Source organism: Ambystoma mexicanum, chromosome 3q (assembly GCF_040938575.1).
Source record: "Ambystoma mexicanum isolate Mex_15411 chromosome 3q, UKY_AmexF1_1, whole genome shotgun sequence".
Taxonomy (NCBI): Eukaryota; Metazoa; Chordata; class Amphibia; order Caudata; family Ambystomatidae; genus Ambystoma; species Ambystoma mexicanum.
The window spans coordinates 132008497-132030636 of NC_090926.1; positions in this window are offsets into that span (position 1 = coordinate 132008497).

The following is a 22140-nucleotide window of genomic DNA, read 5'->3' on the forward strand; positions in this document are numbered from 1 at the left end:
ACCACTTTTAATCCAGTAAGCAATGAAATCAAAAGGATCGTGAATCGGAGCTGGGATGTAATTAAACAACCAGGAAGCCTTTCGAAGAAACCTATTTTTGCTTTTAAAAAGAATCAAAATCTTAGATAACGTTTAGTGCATACGTATAGCGATTTGAATTCTGAACAAACTGTACTGAACCAATGGGATTACTCCCAGGCAGAGGCCATCATAAATGTGGAAACTGTGTGTCCTGTCCATTGACAGAGACAAGACAAGAGTTTAATCATGGGACCATAAAATGGAAAATGAATATACACACAAATTGTCGCACCAAAAATGTAATTTACATCATTAGATGTCCCTGTAATCTTCTCTATGTGGGTAAAACAACAAGAGAGGTTAGACAGGCGTATAGGGGATCACCGCAGCTGTATCCGGAACAGGAAAGCTGAGAAACCCTTGGTGGACCATTCTAGTCTCAAACAAAATAAAGAGACTGAGCCTCATTACGAGTCCGGCGGTAACCGCGGCGGTAAAACCGCCTGGTTACCGCCAGACTCATATTACCGTTGCGCCTCTGTGATTCCCGGAATTACCGGGGCATTACAACCCCGGTTTTCCAGGAATCACAGAGGCGGAATGGTGTTAATCCCCATTCCCATTGAGTCCTATGGGACTCGATGGGAATGGGGATCATGGAAACACCGGCAGCATCTCGTAATGCTGCTGGTGTTTCCTCGGCCGCCTGCAGGCGGGCGGTGTTAAACCCGCCAGGTCAGACCTGGCGGGAACATCACCCCCCGCCTGCAGGAGTCGGGAATCAGGCGGTCCGGAAACAACGGTGGTGGCGGGTTTACCGCCACTGTTATTTTCGGACCGCCTGAGTTATAATGAGGCCCACTGACTTAAGATGGTTTGTGTTACAAACCATAAAAATTCCTAAGAGAGGAGGAGATATATCCACCATGCTCCACAAATTGGAACAATGATGGATATATCGTTTAGACACAGTGAAGAATGGCCTCAACATTTCAGTAGAATGGGGAGCACTGATCACACCCTAATGAAAGATATATGTGGATCGGGCCCATTTTGCATTTTTGAATCTTAGAATACGAGATTAATTTTCGTGCTTCTAACCTGACCACATGGCCGATAGATGTATACTTATTGGATTGCTAGGCGATAATAGAGGAGTGCTCACCTATATATATTCTTCCATTGATATGGAGTACACACATGTAAGTTATTTATGTGTAGTGCAAATATGTATTTTGAGTAATAGATCCAAGACCGTGACTGTAAGGAACGGTGAGTGAGCCGATTTGGAACCAATTATGCGGTTCAGCAATATTATGTTGAAGGCATTCACATCTATTCTGTTTCGCTCTTGAGGAGCGCGCAAGTCTGTGCGGACATGCTGTGGGTAAATAAGAGGGATGACCGAAATTGGGCAAGTAGTTCTCCATTGTGTTGGAACAATGGAGTTAGTCCTCTCTTCTTCGACTGTTGCGTGAGTATAAGTAAATACGCGACGCATGTAAACAAAAACAGCGTTGTAAAACGAATGCGAGATGGCATTCAGATGGGCTCCGAAAGTAATACAAACAAGGTAAGTAGTCCCTTTTTTGTGTTCACATATAGAACATTAGAGGTAGTCCTCTTTCTTCCTCAACTGTTGCACGGGTTTAAGTAAACACGAGATGCATGCACTAAAACAGCGCCGGAAGACGAACGTGAGGCAGCACTCAGACCGGCTCTGAAAGTAATACAAACAAGGTAAGCAGGAGAGGGTTGATCGTTGTCCGGTAGACAACAAATGAATTAAGTGGGAAATATAAAAGAGTGAGTGTGTTCAACAACAAGAACAATTATGATAGGTGCTCTATATGGATAAGATATTCTATAAACTAACTAGAAGTGCATAAGAGGGCACACATGGAGATGAGAGTTATATATGAAGAACAGAGTAGGGCAACGACAGGCCATATAGATATGGGTCTATCAACCTAATGTTAATTTTGGAGTTGAAATTTAGAAGTAATTATTTATTACAATGATGTGAGTTCTAAAAGGCCAGATCTTAGTCTGTTCCTTAAATCTGTTTGCAGATCCAGTTTTAGGATTATCACCATGGCTGAACATTGTGGCTGCAGGTTGAAAATAAGAAAACACTATGTAGAATACGTTCAGAGACGGGTGTAAGTATGATGACAGTCCCCTTTAAACAGATTTTCCGCCTCATTAATAACATTAATAATAATTGTGAAGGTTACCAAAAATTCCCTCTGACGGAGTCCCCCTTTTCTTGTAGGAGATAATTGCCATCAATAGCCCTGTTTTATTGTGAAGAACCTCTCTTGAAGAAAGAGTCCGTATGAATTGCAATAATTGTGAAGACTGAGATATAACCAATTTGAGTAAGTTACATTCCTTGAAAAACTATGCTTATACTGGTTTATTTGCATCTTGGATGTGGACAGATTAGGGTGGCCATCATGCAGTGATGCAGATAGGATTAATCCGGCAAACAATGCAAATGGGTGTTAAAATATTATCACTCATAGACATTGATACAATGATTACTGTTTAGAATCATTTCTTCACATTAAGTGTGGTAAAAATAAGAGGGAATAGCCTATGGTGATTAGATAGAATATATTAATGATAGAGTGATTTTAAGTGAGTTTTGATATTTTGTATTGTATTTTAGGTGGTGATACTCACCCTACTTGATGCTTACGGGAATAAGGAAACTCCCACATTTCTGTCCTGAAGAAGGTTGCAAGAACTAAGGGGCAACGAATATTGATGTCCCGAAAAGACAACCGAAACACGTGTAGACATAGGTCGGTGTGATTAGGAACACACAGACGGTACCATCAGATGATTGGATGGAGGACTTTTGTTCACTGTGTAAATAGAATTTGAGGCTGTCCATATAGAAGGCCAAAAGACATATATGCTGATTTGATAAAGTAAAGAGTGGAAAGAATGGTAGGAGTGAATCAGTATGAATTTATTTTGTAGATATTTGTTTTTGTAAAATGTTTTATTTGTATTTTATATGAAATTTTGATATGCGAATAAAGGTTTTTAGAAATCGATAATTGAACATTTATTGGTATTTATGAATGAATAAATGTATTGAGAGGCTATACCCCGTTCTGTTGGTCCAATTTATGTTGATTGTTATATGATGCCTGGAGGACCAGGGACTTTAATCAGGTGCCCCTTTTTTTTATAATAGGGTTCGAGTGTGGTCAGAAGCAGAAGTGGCAGACCGAAAGACCAGACAGGACAGAATCTGTGGAGGAGTGCTGAAGATGTGTTGGATACTATGGAATAAAGAGCAGGTGAGGTACTGTGCGTTGGAGCGAGTGGTACCAAGTGCGAGAGTGTGGAGTAACTGTTGTGAGAGTCAGTGTTGCAACAAGTAATAGAATTAGAGAGGAGAAGACAGGAAAGAGTGAGAGTAGAGGGGGGCTAGAAGGAGAGATTGAGCCAGAGAGAGAAAAAGTGAAAGCGATGGTGAAAGTGAGAGGAGACAAAGGTTAGCGGGGAGATGTTGGCGAACAGGAGGGAGTAGCAGGTGGGAAAGAGGGAGCAAAGAGGTGCGTGAGAACCATTTGAGGGAAAGAGAGGGAGAGAGAGTGTAGAAAGAAAAGGTTGAGGAAGACCGGAGGGTTAGGCAGAAGAGGGAGTAGGGAGAACAGGAGGTAGCAGGAGGGCGAGAAGACGGATGAGAATTAGTTGAGACAGGCATAAGGATGATCGTTAGGATGTAGGTGAGGGAGCGAAAGGAGAGAAATAAGGGCCAGAGAGAGAAGCCGACAGGTGAAGGGGGGAGACAGGAGAAGAGTAGATGAAAGAGTAGAACAAACGAGTTGAGAGAGGGAGAGTGTGAAGAAGAGTTTGGAAAGGAGAGGCAGAAGAAGGCACGCCTTGACCATTATCTTTGGGGAAGATCAGAATAGGTTGCCATTACAAATTCCCAGAGGGAATGAGCAGGGACAGCTGTGCCTTTTAGCCCTTCATTCATAGACCAGAGTAGTAATAGACAGTAGGAGTCACCTTGCTCTAGACCTGACGTACAACTTTCTGGTGAATAGGCTAGGGTGAAGGGAGCATATGGGAGGCTGAAGATTAGATCAGAGATTCCTCTTAGTTCGGCCGTCCTTCTATCCAGACTTGAGCAAGTTCTAAAAATTGAAAATTCTTATGTAAGCGAACTGTTAAATTATTCGAGGCCATCTATGACGGGTTGTAATTAAAAATTACATAAGCAGCAAGGCCAGTTTGCATTATGTGGTCAGGAGGGTTGCAGGCTTGGATCACTGTCACAGATATATTTGTCAATTACAAACATTTGTGGTCATACATATGTTCCCAAAATGCTCTTAGATCCAATGTAGGTCCACAAGACTACATTTGTACTATTTGTAACCTTCCCCTTTCTCGTATATGGTTTCAGGGCCAGGCTAATGGTGCTTGGATGCTCATGTGGACCCATTTTTCGATATGCTGTTTGGGGGCTCCCTTACACCATCCTCCCAGTGGGCCTCCTGGGGCTGTGTCAGCTCGCTGTCCTTTATCAGTCTTGTTCTTCAGGAGGGAACTCATTTGCAGCTCCTCTTTCTTCCCCCAAGCTTTTTTTGAGGATGTCCCTTACTTCTATGCTGGTTTGTTGCAGGCAGGTTCTTTGCTTGCCTCTCCACAATCATCTCTGCTATGCTCATCATCTTTTAAGGCATCCTGCCCTTTACTCTCTTTTTCTTCTCTTCGTGCTACTCTCTCAATGTTAAATTTTCTTCAATCTGCGGTCTGTGCATACATTCTTTTGCCTTGCTTGTCTGGGTGAAAGCACTATATCGAGAACGTGTTACTCTGTTTGTGTGGAAGTCTCACTTTGATGCAATCTCCATTTTGTAGGTTGTGTGTTCTTACAATCTTTTGTTTGTCCTTCCTCTTCTTTTATTTGTCCTTCCTCTTTGGCTGGAGGCTATGCATTCTTTCTTTAATTATCTCCCTGTCGGTTTCCCGATTCTTGTTCCAACTGCCTGTCCAGACCGTGACAGTTTGATGTGTGCCTGTATTTTCCGCATCATAAAGAAAGGAGATACTATTAGGTGTGGTTACGTGGGCAGCTGTTAATGTGAGAGCTTCTTCCTCACAATTCAGCCCACTGAGGTGCGCTGGTTCCCTTGATATAGTGGCTCTTTCTATCTATTTGATATTTTCCTTGCGGGTCCTAACGCTTGCATCTCCTGCGTCTTATGCCATTTCTCTCCATGTATCTTTTCATTTCTTGAGATTTGAATTGAACTCCATTGTCGGTTACCAGATTCTGGCTTACCTTTCCTTTTGATATTTCATCAAAGAACTTTATGGTTGTTTTGGGCGGGATTTCCCTTACAAACTTCAACGTTGTCCATTTTGATGCATAGACCACTAGAACCATTGCATACTGTTCCTTTGACATGTACCCTCTGAAGTCTATTCCCACTTGGGTGCATTGCTCATTTTACCAGGTTATGTTCATGAGCATGTGTCTCGTCATTAATCACTTGTTTCCTTCCTTGCATATGCTGCAATTTCCTACCTTTCTATTTCGCAGTCCATCAGAACATTTCTCACACCCTACGCTATGTCAGGTTGGTCTATATATGACCTAGCTATATATGACCTATGTGACCTCGATGTATAAGTCTTCGTTTCAGCAGATTAAGGGATATCATTTCATCCCCACTCATCACCAGGCAATGGTGAACATGTATTTCCGTGGACACTTTTCAGTAATTCTGCATTTTTTCTCTGGGCCATCCATTTTCTGTGAATTCTAACCCCTTTTGCAGTGTGGTGTCCTCTCATTGCTCTTGGTGCCACGCTTCTCCAGTCACTGCCCTGTGGTGGGGAACACTTTTGTTGGTTATCGTGGCCACAGCACATTCTTCCTGCAAATACGTGTCATTAGTGTCTTTCTTTACAGGCAACCTCAAACAATCCGCTTAACGATTCTGCCATCCCAGTATAGACTCAATCTTAAAGCAGTATTTCTGCCTTGTTTATGCTAGCTGTGCCCACCTGGGTGAGCAGGGGGTGGGTAAGGTTCCTGGTATTCCTTGGTCGTAGTATGTTTAACACTGTATTGTGGTCCATCCAGAGTTTGAACCTCCTTCCCCACATGTCATGCAGCGGTTGATTGACCATGTGCATGCTGACATTTCTCTCTCAATGATTTAGTGTGGCCCTATTTCGGTCTGCTCCTTTGATGCAAATGCTATTGCATGTATGTCTCCTTTCCTACTTAGTAGAAGTGTCCCACAACACACTGGCATCAACTGCTATTGTGGTCTCATACTTACACCAAAGGGTTTCAGGTTTGATGCATTAACTATGTCTCTTGTTCTTCTTTTTTGCGCTTCTATGCACTGGTCAGACCAGTCATACGACTCTCCTCTTCTCAATAATTTTCTCAGATACTCTGTTTTCATCGAGAACCTTCTACCAGCTTCAGGCAATGTACCCTGCCATTCACATTAAGGATCCTAATTGCTCTTTATTGAATGGGTTTGGTGCCTTCTCTGTCAATCACTAGGATTTTCTTGGGATCTAATCCTTTGGTTGAGATTTAGCCTAGTCTTCCTTTGTTTAATTTACACTGGCTGTTCTGTAAGTGGAATCCACCTTTCGTTAGTCTCCTCAGTACTTCATTCAAGATTGAGTTATGTCCCTCTTTTTATTTATTGTTATGGATGTTTATAGTTCATAAACTTTTACAACTTTACAATTTCTTACATAAATATTTCATACAAGAAAAATAAGTATAGACTATCAACATTAATGAAGATTACCCCTGCTAGCTGCGCAGGGAGTATTAATTCTATTAAAGACTAGGAGGCAAGCATTATGCTTCTACTTCTTTTTATTACTACTCCTCAGCAGTTTCAACAAATTACAACAATACTCTGAAAAAATGTCTAAACGTGACTTTTCTTTTCCTGGAACTACAACTCCCATAGTCTCAGTAGTCGATCTCCACCCATGCTCAGCTATGACCACATGCTGTCCCTGAGCTCCTCCTCTCTTTTACGTGCTCTGAAATGTCACTTGAACTCCATAACTGTGTCCCGCCAATAACGCAAAGACTTCATCCACTCAAAACTGAAGCGCTGATACTTCCTCGGTGGCTTGTCCGAACCTTGACGACTAGTCTCCCTTCTCAATTATTCTTCTGCTCCTTCCCTAAGGAAATACAAAGCAGAACATCAGTGTGGCGTCCATGCATTGTTATCATCATACAGAACACAATCAAATAATACATGACTAAGAGGGAAATTAATGCTCACCTCCTAGTCTTTAAAAGAATTAATACTCCCTGCGCAGCTAGCAGGGGTAATCTTCATTCTATGACAAGACTGGAGGCGAGCATTATGCTTGTTCAAAGCTTCCACAACACTGCAGCTGCTAGACTTTCAGTTGGTTTAAAGTAAAACTCTTTAAAAGTACGATCACTAGCCCAATCTGCAGCTAGCATAATCTCTCTTAATGATACCCCTGCCGTAAAGGCTCTGGAGGCCATAGCACCCCTTACTGAGTGCGCGCCATACATTTTCAAATCAATCCCTGCTGCTTCCATTACTTCCTTGACCCACCTAGCAATGGTGGCTGTTGTCACTGCATGAAACGGCTTTCTACGTGCTATGAGTAATTGGGTTGTACCCGCTGCTCTGCTCTCCTCTGTCCTATTCTCATACTCTTTAATGCAGCTTGCTACACACCACTTGGTACTACCTGGGAAATAAGGATAATGAACCGTCGAGGTTCCTGTCTTAGTCCTTTTGACTACTGAAAAGGTCACTGCTTCTGGATCAAAGGATCTCCTATTAATCTCCAGCTCCCTGACATCTGCTACGCGCTTACAGGATAAAAGACATAATAGCATTGCCAGCTTGCCTGACAATTGCTTAAGGGACCAGTATCTGTCCATTGGCCAGCTCTCCAACAGCTGCAGTACTGCTGTCACGTCCCACAACATATTATATCTAGGCTCCGGAGGCACTTTAAATCTAGCTCCTCTGATGAGCCTTACTTCTTTTTTTAAAAACTGTAAATGCTGTTTTTAAATACTGTTTAATGCTTGTGGTACATGACATTGCAACAACAATATGCATAGCATACATTCGGAACATCAACAGACCATATAGCCATATTACAGCATAAACAACATTACAGATTTGAGGAGTCACTTGGCCCAACCAGGCTACTGATGGTCGAGTCCGCCTCGCATAGGTATATTCTAAACGGGGCCAATATGTCCTTCAGTTTACTTGGATTCGGGAGTGACATTATATAGTGTTCTTCACATTCGTTAACGTACATCAGTTCTTTGAGAAAGTGGCTTATTCTCGGTGCCTGTGCACTCTTCCATTTTTGTAAAATGCACTTCTTTGCCACTGCGCATGCAACGTTAAAGAGCCTCCTTATCACCTCTGATTGCTTACCAATATCCCCAAATAGATATTTTGGTGGTGTGAGGTCTGCAGGAATATGAGTAACCTCCTCTAGGATATTTGCAACCTCTCCCCAGAAAGCATACACATGAGGACAACTCCAATACATATGAATCGAATCAGCCCGATCCACCCCACATTTCGGACACGTACCAGGACCATTATTCGTAAACTTTGCAACCTTAAGGGGGGTATAGTGCAGCTTATTTCGCATCTTAAACTGAATCAACCGAAGGCCAGCGTTCATAGATACCTTCTTGGTCATTTCACAGTACCTCTCCCAGTTTCTGTTGGTTATGTCTTCACCCAGGTCCGTTTCCCAGGAGGACTTAAGTGTGCTTAACCTTGAGGTATTGGCCTGCACGGCTGCATAGAGGCCCAAAATACTGGTTCCAGCTCAGGTTGCGAGGGTCAGCAGGCATGGGTGTGGTGGGGGTTCATCTGGGAACATCGGCCACCAGGCTTTATAGGCCAGTCTCATTCTATGATATTGCAAAATCATCAATTGGTCCCTTCCCATCCCTGTTTTGAAGTCCTCCAATGTTGTAAATTTACCATTAGGAAATATGTCCTTAATTTTAAATTCCTCGTCCGGGTCCCATTTATTTTGTATACTTGGGTCATATGTGGGTGCTATGCCTGGGAAGTTCCAAAGCGGGGCCTCGACGTAGTAAGGTGCCTTCACCCCAAGTCTCTGGAAGAGTTTGAACCATGCCTGTGCTGTCGTGCTAACCGGGTCAAATGGGCATTCTTCCCTGTGCTTAACTTTAAAGATGACTGACCTTATGTCGGTCGGACGCGCTGCATGTTTTTCAAGACAGATGTGGGGCGAGGTGTCGTGTTCGTCATACCAATGCTTAACAAATTGGGCCTGTGCGACCAGATAATACAATTCGAAGTCAGGAGCTGCTATGCCGCCCCTATTGTATGGTTCCACCATTTTCTCCCATTTCAGCCTGGCCCCCCCCCCACACCAGATAAATTCAACCGCCATTGATCGAAGGGTATAAAAAAAACATCCTACCAGGCCAAATCGGGATGTTAGTGAATATGTACAGTAGCTTAGGGAGGATGACCATTTTCAGTACGGCTACTCGGCCTATAAGTGAAATGGGGAGTTTAGCCCAAAATCGGAGCCTAGTGGCAATCGTAGTTAGTAGGGAGTCGTGGTTATTCAAAAATAGGGATGTTGTGTCACCCGAGACGATAACCCCCAGGTATCTTATCTTGTCTGGGGACCACTGTAGACCGTGCGTGTTGCTTGGGCATCAGGTGGCAGGGGTAAGGGGGAACATTTCAGATTTAGTTCGATTAGTCTTGTATCCTGAGTATACTGCGAATTTGTGTACTTCTTTCATCACTGGGCCCAAGTGTAAGTCAGGTTCACGGACGTACAAGAGGGTGTCATCCGCATACAGGGATATAGATTGGGTCAGGCCCGCCATCCATATACCCCTCTGTTTCTGATGTTCTCTAATTGCAGCAGCAACTGGTTCCATGGTCACGGCAAATAATATGGGGGAGAATGGGTAACCCTGTCTGGTGCCCCTCTTCAACTCAAACCAATCTGACATAGTGTGGTTAGTCAACACCCTGGCTCCCGGGTTAGTGTACAACACCTTGACATAATTCTGGAAGCTCGGGCCCAGTCCGAATGTATTCAGCACCATGAACAGGTATGTCCATGACACAGAGTCAAACGCCTTTTCGGCATCTAAGGACACAGCAACTGCCTGAGCCTCCGGCTTGATCTGGGCCATTACCCCAAACAGCCTACGTAAATTAAGGGCTGTAGATCTAGTGGGGATGAACCCGCATTGGTCGGGGTATACCAATACTGGCATGTGTGGCAGGAGTCTGTTGGCCAAAATCTTCGCAAATATCTTAGCATCACAATTTATAAGGGATAGGGGTCTATATGAGGACATATCATTGGGGGGGACGCCTGGGCTTAGGAAGCACCGTGATTATAGCCTCTCTCATAGATGGTGGAAACGTCCCTACCTCTGTGGCCTCCTCCCACATGGACATTAATATCGGGGCAAGCTTGTCACTCAGTTCCTTGTACAATTCGATTCCCAGACCGTCTGAGCCAGGGGCCTTTCCATTGGCTAATGATTTGATTGCTTCCCTGATTTCCTTAATCGTAAGGGGTTGATCTAACAGTAACTTATTTTCAGCAATCAACTTTGGAAGCGGGATATTGTCTAAGTATATTTCAATGTCATTGGGGTTTTTTTGATCATGATTAGCATAGAGTTCTTTATAAAAGAGGGAAAACTCCCTATTAATACCCTCCTCGCTAGTTTGCACTGTGTCGCCGCTACCCACTATGCTAGAGATCATTGTGCGGCCTCTATCAGCTTTCAGCAGGTTAGCTAGGGTGCGCCCCGCCTTGTTTCCTTCTCCATATCGGCGTGCCCTGGTTGGAGGGGCCATATAAAGCAATTCCCCGTTAGCTAGTTTATTGACGGTTTGTAGATTACTATTAATATCCGCCAGGGTGTTGTCTTCATGTAAGGATGTATACCGTTGCTCTAGCTCCCCCAGCTGTTTCTCAACCTCTGCCAATTCCTTCCTGACCGCTTTCAATAGCCCCGTGGATTTAGAAATCAGGATACCCCGCACCCAGGCCTTAAAGGTTTCCCATAATGTTGCAGGGCTGTTCACCGACTCCTTATTGGTTTCGAAAAAGAATTCTACCTCGGTATGCAATTCCTCTACCACTGCAGGATCCTTTAAAATGTCGGAGGGCATCCTCCATCTTCTGGGCGGGGGTCTAAGGTTTCCTAGAGTGACGTCTAACCCAACAGGGGAATGATCCGATAGGGTGCGAGGAAACATCTCACATCCCTTGATTTGGTGCAGGAGAGGGGCCGACACCAGCCAATAGTCGATGCGGGACTCAGTGTCATGCACTGAAGAATAAAAGGAATACTGTCTCTTATGGGGATGCAATGCTCTCCAGGCATCTACCAACTGCAGTTGCAAAATTACTTGTTGTAGAGTGTGTGCCGTTTTTGTGGGGTTCCTGTGTGTGGAGGCGGAGCGATCTAGTTCTGTATCTAAGATGGTGTTAAAATCTCCTCCCCACAATATTCGCTCGCTCCCACACGCACCAATCTCATTCAGCACATTTGTGTAAAAATCAGGGTCGTCTACATTTGGGCCATACGTATTTATCAATAGCAATTCTTCCCCCATGACGTTGCCCCAGACCATAACATAGCGACCTATCGGGTCTATCTTACTCCTTACCAACTGGAACCCAACTGATGGGTGAATCAGGGTCAATACCCCTCTAGCCTGAAAGGAGTATTCCGTGCAGTACCTGTGCGTTCCCCACCCTTTCAAGAACTCGGCATTAACCTTCTGCAGCGCGTGTGTTTCCTGCAGCATGACAATCTGAGGCTGATGCCGGGTAACATAAGCTCTCACTTTACTCAATTTGGCTCGATTGTTCAGCCCCCGGACATTCCAAGTAAGAAGTTTCAATTTAAGCCCTTGGGCCGTGTTAATAGAATTAGCCATGTCTGTATGCCTAATTGGCATGTTTTACCTTGCTGTTATTTAGGAGAGTTCCATGTTTTGCAATGTCACCACGCTTTTTAACTTGTGAGACTCCTCCAACTGAGTCCCAGTTCCCAAACTTCCCCCCTCCCTCCCGCCTTACTCAATCTTACAACATTTTAGTCCCCCATCCACATTATCAACCCCAACATGACAATGCTGCCCCACAACAAACAATCCCTGAAACATGTGGAACTTTCCTGAGGGTCACAGCCCGGAAAACAACATTTTTGTTCACTTCGTCAACAATGCGTAACTTCCAATTTCTTTATTTTCTCACCATACGGCAGTTGGTCGAATTTTAACCTTCCCTTCCTCTCTGTCGGGTCTCGCCTCTCACCCCTCGGTTATGAATTCGCATTTTGATCTACCCCTCGATCTCCGGTGGGTAACGGAATGGAAGACTCCATGTATGACAAAGCATCTGTGGGGTTCTCAAAGAAGTGGGCCCGTCCTCCATGTTGTATTCTCATTTTCGCTGGAAATATAAGGGCATAGGGCACATTTCGCATACGTAGCTGTCTTTTCACCCCTTCATATGATCTCCTTTGCATTTGCACGCTAGTCGAGAAGTCCGGATATTTGTGGGTTGTGTTCACTTCATAACGTAGGGTACCTTTTCCCCCCCGACAGCCGGAGTATAGTGTCCCTGTCACGATAATTTAAGAGGCGTGCAATTATAGTTCGAGGAGGGGCTTCTGGTTTCGGGAGCGGTGCCAGGGTGCAATGGGCTCTTTCGACCAGGAAGTGATCCGAAAAGGAGTCGGCACCTAGGATGTCCTTCAGCAAGGCCTCAACCGGTTTCTCCATGGGGCCCTTTCCAAACTTTTCCGATACCCCAACAATCCGGATGTTGTTCCTGCGGGATCTTGACTCAAGGTCCTCACACTTGTTTTGGGTTTTATGCAATTCCGTTTGGAGGTGAGCTATATCCCGGCTGTGTTGCATTATCGTGTCCTCACTTGCACTTATCCTATTTTACGCCTCCGTGACACGAGTACTTTCCTTTTCAACACGTGCCTTCAAGGATCCGATTGTCGCAACTATATCATATAATTTGACGTTCATGGTCATGAATCCATTCTGCACCAGCGTTGCCAGGTGCTCCAGCGGGTCATCCTCATGTCCATCTGGCGGGTGTACCTCCCCGCTAGCCGCCCCCTGCGGCTGCGAGCTAGTGAAAGTGTCCATCGGGCCAATCTTTTTCCCACCTGCCCCCCTCTTCTCGGTGCGGCCCATGTGGTGCGGCCTCTAGGAAGGGATGGACTGTGGTCTCCCACGTATCTTTTGCTCCGTGCCCCACTGTGTGGCACAGGTGTGGAGAAAGTGTGTCTTTTATATATTTGCCCCAAGTGCCTGACCAACAACCAACGTGTAGGGTTTAGGTATACGACGTCTCGTTAATGGAGGCCTCTGTGGTTTCTACTCCGAGTCCCATGTCGCAGGGTTCACCTGGGAGTCCTGCTATGCTCGTGCGTTAAGTGGCAGCTCCGCCGCGGCCTCACTGGGCAGGGTTTGTGGTCACAGCCGGTGCGGGTGGCGATCCGGGGCAGCCCAGGGCGTTATAGGGTTATTGTCCTTCGTGCCAGTTGGGGGTAAGCCGGAGTAGGCCTAGGCTGTGGCCCCTGTTCCCCGTGTAGGGCCTCCCCGCATCGTAGTCAACACAGTCCTCCTCCCCTTCGCAGCCACTTACTTGGTACTAGCAGGGGGGGGACAGGCCGCGGCCCAACCCGCCCCGCCCCGGGGCCGGTCCGCGTCCTCCGACGAGGGCCACAATCCGCCCCTAGCCCCTCTGCGAGGACCACGAGTCGGGGACCGGGCCGCACCACAGCCATAGACCGCCGATCGGCAGAAGGTCGCCCAAGCGGAGCCGCAGGCATTTCCGCGGCGAGTCCAAGAGCGGGAGTCAGGCCAAGCGGCCGTCTCAGCTCCGCAGCCGCGCAGCAATTCCGAGCTCCTCCAACCTCTCTCGTGTGGTCCAGTCACCCCGAGTGGGTCCTGGAGATTGTGCCCAGGCAGGGAACTGGTTCCGTCGTCTCCGGGTGGCCACCACCTCAATCACTCTCTCCCTCCCGGGCAGGATGCTGTGGGTCGTGCGGCGCTCCTCCCCCATCGCAGCCTTCTATCTGGTGTCGGTGGAGCCCTGAGGCAGCTCCGCAGGCCTCCGTCAACTGCCGAATTTTCAAGACAGAATATCTCAGCACCCCGGCTCCGATTTCACACGGTGTTACACCATAATGCGCAGTAAAGCTTCTGCTGCTAGGAAGTGGCTTAATTTCAAGTTTGGGACGTTGCTGACCGGATTAATTCTTAATAAGGATTTCTTCCGAGCTGGAGCGCCTGCGCTAGGTGGCCATCTTGGATGTGCGCAACAGCGCCCCCACTGATGAGCCTTACTTCTGCTGGGTGTTCCCCTGCCGTCAATCCCTCAATCGGCAGATGTCCTGCAGAAATCGCAGATCTGTACACCCCTAGGGTACGAAATGCTTTACCGTCCTGCAATAACTGTGCAAAAAAATTCAATATAGCCACAACAGGGGCTGAAATGGGATGAAGACTTCTCCGTTTACACCAATTAGTCCACTTGGCCCAAGCCGTGTTGTAGCTCCTGCTAGTGGAAGGAGCCCAGGAGTCTGCGATAAGCTCTGCAGCTTGCGCCAAAATGCCTGGCAGCGCCCAGCATCTCTTGATATCCTGCACGCAATGAGCGGCAGTGTCCCTCTCACTCCGAGGATGACACAACCCAACTGGGTCCATGAGCAGTTGGTCTCCTTCGGGTAACACTCTCGGGCCTATCCACTGCTAGCTCCATCAGCGTCGAGAACCACACTTGTGACATTCACAGCGGTGCTACTAAAATTAACTCCACTCTCTCCCTCTGACACTTCGATAGAACTCTGCTCAGCATCACAAAGGGGGGGGGAGCATAGTGTAGGCTACCCGACCAGTCCTGCAGGAATGCATCTGTCCCTTGGGCTCCTGGGTCCAGCCTCCAGCTGAAATATTGAGGCGAGACGCAAAGAGGTCCATGTGCACTAGACCCCACCTCCGATCCAGCATCTGAAACACAGGGCCTCATTACACGGATGACGGTGGACCAAGGTGCTATTAGCACCTTGGTCCATGCCGGTAAAATACCGGCACCGCATTGGTGGAAAGGGGAATTACCACCCTATTCCAAGGTGGGTGGGGCGGTAAGTTCCCCCTTCCCCCATTGCCCTTCCCCATTCCCATTTTTGCTCCATAGGGCATAATGGGAATGGGGAAGGTGCTAATTACGGCACCGCAAATTGCGGTACCGTAATTAGCTCCCTGGTCCCTTTGCGGGTTGGTTTTTAACGCCTGCAAAAAGCAGGCGTTAAATTCCCCAAACCGTAAAGGGACCTTGTAGTAAGGCGGTAAGGATTTACCGGTACCGGTAAAATACTGGTACCGGTAAACCCTTACCGCCTTCCGTGTAATGAGGCCCACAGTCTGATCTAACTTCCAATCGCTGGAGTCCATGAGGTACCGCGAGTTCCAGTCTGCCACTACGTTCAGTGCTCCGGGCAGATACCCTGCTTTCACAGACGTCTCTGACTGGAGGCAAAAATGCCAAAAATCCTTCGCCAGCTCGGCCAGCATCCTGGATTTTGCTAGGTGTTTTATGTAACGGACTTCCGAGATGTTGTCCATCTTTGATCGTGAAAGATCCTGTCAGAAGCACCAGGCAGTTCATGCAAAGACAAAGCTCCTCTTCGTTCCACTTGCCTCCCGTCTGTAGATCTCAGCATCTTGCCCCCCCAGCCTAGTCGACTGGCATCTGATTCTATGACAAGACTGGAGGCAAGCATTATGCTTCATCTTCATTTATTTCTACTCTTCAGCAGTTCAACAAAACACTTAAAAACCATGAAAAGTGTAAACAAAACTTTTCTTTTCTTTTTTTTTCAAACTACAAAATCCATGAATCTCTGTAGTCCATGCTCTTTCCACCAGTCACAATCCACTTCCTGTGCTTGGACTCCTCCTCTTCTTTTACTGCTCTTCAAGCAGATAAGTAGCATTTCTTCCCTCTCCGTTTGTTAGTGTAAAGAATTGACTGAGTGTGAGCGGAAGATTAGCTAGAAAAGTATATATAGTAAACATACACGTAAGAGTGATTGACAGAGCGTTTTTATTAAAAAAAAAAAATTTATATAATTTTTCATGTGGGGTTTTCGCCTTGATTTAGCGCGTTTTCGTGAGCAGCTTTAGGCGTGTTGCGGTCTTTAGTTACCGCGAGGATTAGTCAGGAAAACCCTTACGTTTTCTCCTATCAAGCAGGAGATTACTCACAGGCTGACGGCCCCGTGTCGTAAGACCGACACCCCAGGGGCTCCATCAGCCTCAAGAGCTACGTGGCACGGCTCGCGACCGCACTCGCGAGGGCGGCCCCCACCTTTGTGTGGGTGGAGTTAGCCTTCGCGAGGGAACAGCGTGCCGGAATTCAGCCCCTCGCGTGAGCGGGCTGTGGCTGCGTGAGCCCATACGGAGCTCCATACTCCAGAGGAGTAGCCCCCGCCCTTGGAGGGGCGGAGCATTAGCGCGAAGGCATCCGCGCATCGAAATTCGTCGCATTAGCGCGACAACAGTGTAAGAATACACGTATTTCGGAACGCTCATATGAGCCGAAGACATTCCGACCATAGGTACTTTGAGTAGCAGCAGCGGTCATAACGATCGCACGACGGAGTGGCAGGAGATCACTCAATGAGATAGCAGCACTCGTGCTAAGAATCAGGAGATCACAGGACCACGAGTCCCCCACACTGCTGAGCAGCAGTAGATTGATGCTGGAAGAAAGTACACTTCCCTGAAGAAAGTCAGTGTACAGATAAAGGTGCAGCCACATAAAAAATGTTTTTTTAAAAAAAAAGGGATACGAATACCAAATTGTCTCCAGTTTGAAGGAGCAGTGGGCGTGCTAAGACTCCTGACACAGGCATTTTAGGCACACAGCACAGTACAAAATCTGGAAGCGCACGCCCGCAGATCCCGTGAAGGAGGGACAAAAGGGGAGTACACTAGCCCTCAAGAGGAAAGCCTCTGACGACCCCCGGGGCTCTTTGGAAGAGGTAGTATTAAAGACCTCAGAGGTGCCTGACGCTTTCTCTAAGCTGAAAGATGCTTATCTACGAAAGCATGCTGTGCCGAACCTCACGACCCCCAATCCAGGGAATGACAACAATGGAGAAGACCCAGGCTCGGAAGAGGAGCCGATGGAAGATCAGGCCTCACAGGATGAGGCGGAGGCCGAGGAGGACGACTGGGCGCGTCCCAGCGAGGGTAAAAAGCTGCGGAAGGAGAAGCACCTCCTAGAATCGCAAGACGACATGTTCGACCCAGACAGCATTCGCAATCCGAGATCCACCGAGTGCCAACCGTCCCCTCGAGTGGCACAATATATGGCAGCAAGGCTGCGCAAACCCCTGGACAAGGAGGTGAGACAACGCCTACGAGCAGATTGCCCACAACCAGACCTGCCGGGAAAGGTAGCGGAGGCACCCGAGCTCGACCCGAAAATGTTGACCTTTGTGTCAAAGACGAGTAAGGACCCCCCGCAAGGGCATTGATAGATCCTGGAAAAGCTGCCAGGAAAAGGTATTAGACTTAACAGGACCCCTAGCCAAAATAATGGACCTCGCAGAAAGGGCAAAGGATACTGGAGAAGAGGTTGACCCAGAGGCCTTAGCAGGGTGGGCCCAGAGAGCAGTCTGCCTGCTCGGGAACGCGAATTGTGCCATCGCATCAGAAAGAAGAAAGGGTCTCCTACTCAAGATAGATTCAAAGGTCGGCGATTTGTCATCATATGAAGCGGGTGAAGGAGCCCAAGGACTCCTCTTCGGAGAGACCTTTGGAAAGGAGATGGGACACTTCGTCGGAACATACGCTTCATTAGAAAAAGCACAAGCGTCTATCCGAAAAATATTCCCCAGTAGAGTTTTTGGAGGGACCGGTCGCGGCAGGGGTCGCGCAGCCGGTCGCAACCAAGGAGGCAGAAGACCCCAGAACACCAGGGCGCAATACTGGGAGAACAGAAGCCAAGACACTTTCTTTCCGGCCAGGGGAAGATTCCCGAGAGGCCGTAGGTCCAGAGGAGCAGGACGAGGTCAAGGTTTTACACCAGGTGAGAGCGATACAGTAGCCCCCAGTAGGGGGGAGGACGTGCAGGTTTTTAGAGAATTGGCGCAAGCTTTCAAGCGATTCTTGGATATTGCAGACCGTCAGAGGTCTACAGCTAGATTTCGTAGAGGCCCCGGTTCAGCGGTGCAGACCGCAGAGGCAAAGACTAGCGCAAGCGGAACAGGTTTGTCTAGACAGCGAGATAGCGCAGCTAGCCACCAAACAAGCGATAGAGAAGTGCGACATACCACCGAGGTTTGTGAGCAATATGTTCCTGGTCCACAGGAAGGAGAAGGTACGCCCGGTTATAAATCTCAAAGAGCTGAACGGCTGGATTATATATCGGCACTTCAAGATGGAGGGCGTCCATCAGCTCAGAGACTCCCTAAGAGAGGGAGACTGGCTGACACATTTAGACCTGAAAGACGCTTACCTTACGATACCTGTGATCAGAGAATGCAGACCATTCCTAGCTTTTTGCTGGCAAGAACAATTCTGGCAATTCAGGACAATGCCATTCGGTCTTGCTTCTGCACCCTGGGCTTTCACGCAGTTGATGAAGCCAGTAGCAGCAGCAATCAGAGAGAAGGGCGTCAGGCTGATTATTTACCTAGACGATCTCTTACTCATGGCAGAGGACCGAGAAGTACTAGTGTACCAGACGGAATGGGTTCAGAACCTTCTGACCTCACTGGGATTCCTAGTGAACACAGACAAGTCAGACACTACAACTGCGCAAAGACTAGACTTCCTAGGATTCATACTAGACACCAGGAAGGCGACTCTGGGACTTCCAGCTCGGAAGACGAGAGATATCAAGAGAGAGATCAGAGTATGCTTAGAGAAGAAGCAAGTATCTCTCAGGACGTTAGCGAGAAGAGTGGGGCTATTAGCGGCTTCTATCCAGGCCATTTTTCCTGGTCCCCTGCACTATCGCGCACTGCAGCGATTGAAAATAAAGCATCTGCAGCAAGGTCTGAAGTACCATCAACTAATTCCCCTAGATCAAGACTCCATTACAGAGCTAGAATGGTGGTTAAAGAATATGGATGCTTGGAATGGGCGAGCCATATTTGGAGACAATCCGGATCTGATTATAGAATAGGATGCCAGTCGGAAAGGTTGGGGGGCCAGATGCGGGTCTCCACAGACCGGGGGCAAGTGGAGCGAAGAGGAGCTTCAGTTACACATAAACTGTCTGGAACTCCTAGCAGGATCGTTCGCGATCAAGGCCTTCACGAAAGAAAGAGTAAAGTCTTGTGTCCTGCTGAAGATGGACAATATCTCAGCAGTGCGATACATCAACCACTTAGGCGGCACGAGATCCAAGATGCTGGCAGAGCTAGCAAAAGACCTGTGGTATTTTTGCCTCCAGTCAGGAACATCAGTGACAGCAGAATACCTGCCAGGATCACTGAACGACGTATGCGGATTGGAACTCTCGATACCTGACGGACTCCAGCGACTGGAAACTGGATCCGACAGTGTTTCAGAGACTGAACGCGAGATGGGGTCCATTACAGATGGACCTTTTCGCCTCCCGACTAAATGCGCAGAGGAGCCTCTACTACAGCTGGAGGCTGCACCCGGGAGCTCAAGGAACCAATACGTTCCTTCAAGAGTGGATAGAAGGACCACACTACGCTTTTCCCCCATTCATGATGTTGAGCAGAGTGCTGGCGAAATGCCGGAGGGAGAAAGCGGAGCTAGTATTAGTAGCGCCTTTGTGGAGATCGCAGGTGTGGTTTCCCACTTTAATGGAACCAGTAATGGACATACCCAGAGTTCTCCCCGAAGGAGAGTGACTCCTCACGGACCCAGCTGGATTGTGTCATCCTCTGAGAGTGAGAGGGACACTCCCGTTAGTCACGTGCAGGATATCAGGGAGCGTTAGGCGCTGCCAGGAATTTCGGCGCAGGCTGCTCAGCTCATCGCTGAATCCTGGGCTCCTTCCACTCGGAGGAGCTATGATGCAGCTTAGGCAAAATGGACAAGCTGGTGTAAGAACAGGAGTGTTCATCCTGTTTCAGCACCTGTAGTGGAGATTTTGAATTTCCTAGCAAGTTTGTTGCAGAACGGGAGAGCCTTCCTTACGATAGGAGTATACAGATCGGCAATTTCGGCAGGTCATCTCCCGATAGAAGGCGCCCCAGCAGGGGAACATCTTGCAGTAGTGAGCCTCATTAGAGGAGCAAGATTTAAGGTGCCCCCGGAGCCTAGGTATGATACAACGTGGGACGTTGCGGCAGTGCTGAACCTGCTATCAGGTTGGCCAGCTGATAAGTACCTCTCACTCAAGCAGTTATCAGGCAAACTAGCTATGCTGTTATGTTTAATTTCCTGCAAGCGAGTATCAGATGTAAGAGCTCTGGAGATTAACAGACGGTCCTTTGGACCAGAGGGAGTCACTTTCTCCATTGTCAGAAGGACCAAGTCAGGGACCTCTACGGTCCATTATCCGTACTTCTCGAACAATCCAAAATGGTGCATAGCGCGATGCATTAAGGAATACGAGGGTAGAACTGCGGAGAATAGGGCGGCAAGTACGACCCAGTTACTAATAGCGCGCAGGAAGCCCTACCACGCGGTAGCAGCAGCTACCATCGCGAGATGGGTCAAGGAAATAATGCAAGCAGCTGGTGTGCATGTGACCGTGTATGGTGCTCATTCTGTGAGAGGGGCAATGGCCTCGTCAGCCGCGAGAGCGGGAGTACCCTTAAGTGAGATAATGCTAGCAGCAGACTGGTCCAGCGAACGTACATTTAAAGAGTTTTACTTTAAGCCAGTAGAGGATTTGGCTAGTACGGTGTTAGGGAAGCTTTGAACAAGCATAATTCTCGCCTCCAGTCTTGTCATGGAATGAAGATTACCCCTGCTAGCTGCGCAGGGAGTATTAATTCTATTAAAGACTGAGGAGGTGAGCATTAAATTCCCACCCGAGTATTGTACTGTGTATAAAATGTCAATGCATTAGATGAGCTAGTACACTACGTACGCACCACCCTAAGATCTCCTATTATGTTTTTTCCTTTATATGGGAAGATCAGAAGAATAACTGAGGACAGTGGCGTTGCTGACAGTTGCAGGAAACCGGAAGTGCCCCGGTAGTTGAGTTAAAAGTTCAGAAGAGATTTCGCACCGTTGGCGAGGATTAATTAAGAACATGAGGACGATCAGAGCAAGTAAAAGCAGAGGAGGAGTCCAAGCACAGGAAGTGGATTGTGACTGGTGGAAAGAGCATGGACTACAGAGATTCATGGATTTTGTAGTTTGGAAAAAAAAAAAAAAAGAAAAGTTTTGTTTACACTTTTCATGGTTTTTAAGTGTTTTGTTGAACTGCTGAAGAGTAGAAATAAATGAAGATGAAGCATAATGCTCGCCTCCTTAGTCTTTAATAGAATTAATTCTCCCTGCGCAGCTAGCAGGGGTAATCTTCATTCTATGACCAGGTCTAGGCGATCTGTGAAAATGGCACAACCATTCCAGACGTCCATATTCCTCAACCACCATTCCAGTTTTGTGACGGACTCTGGATCCAACGGCACTTGCTGAAGATATTTTAAACCTTGCTGCAAGTGTTTTACTTTCAACCCCTGTAGTGCTCGATAGTGCAAAGGACCTGGAAATATGGCATGTAGGGAGCCTGCTAACAGTCCCACAATTCTTGCTAGGACTCTGAGGGAGATCACCTGCTTCCTCATGCACGCTCTGATCTCCCTCTTGATATCTCATATCTTCCGGGCTGGAAGCTCCAGAGTAGCTCTCTTGTTATCTAGGACAAACCCCAGAAAATCTAGCCTCTGTGCTGGTGTGGTATCTGACTTCTCCACGTTCACTAGAAACCCCAAGGACAAGAGCAGGTCTTGTACCCATTTCGTCTGGTAAACTAGTGCTTCTCGGTCTTCCGCCAGGAGTAGCAGATCGTCTAGAT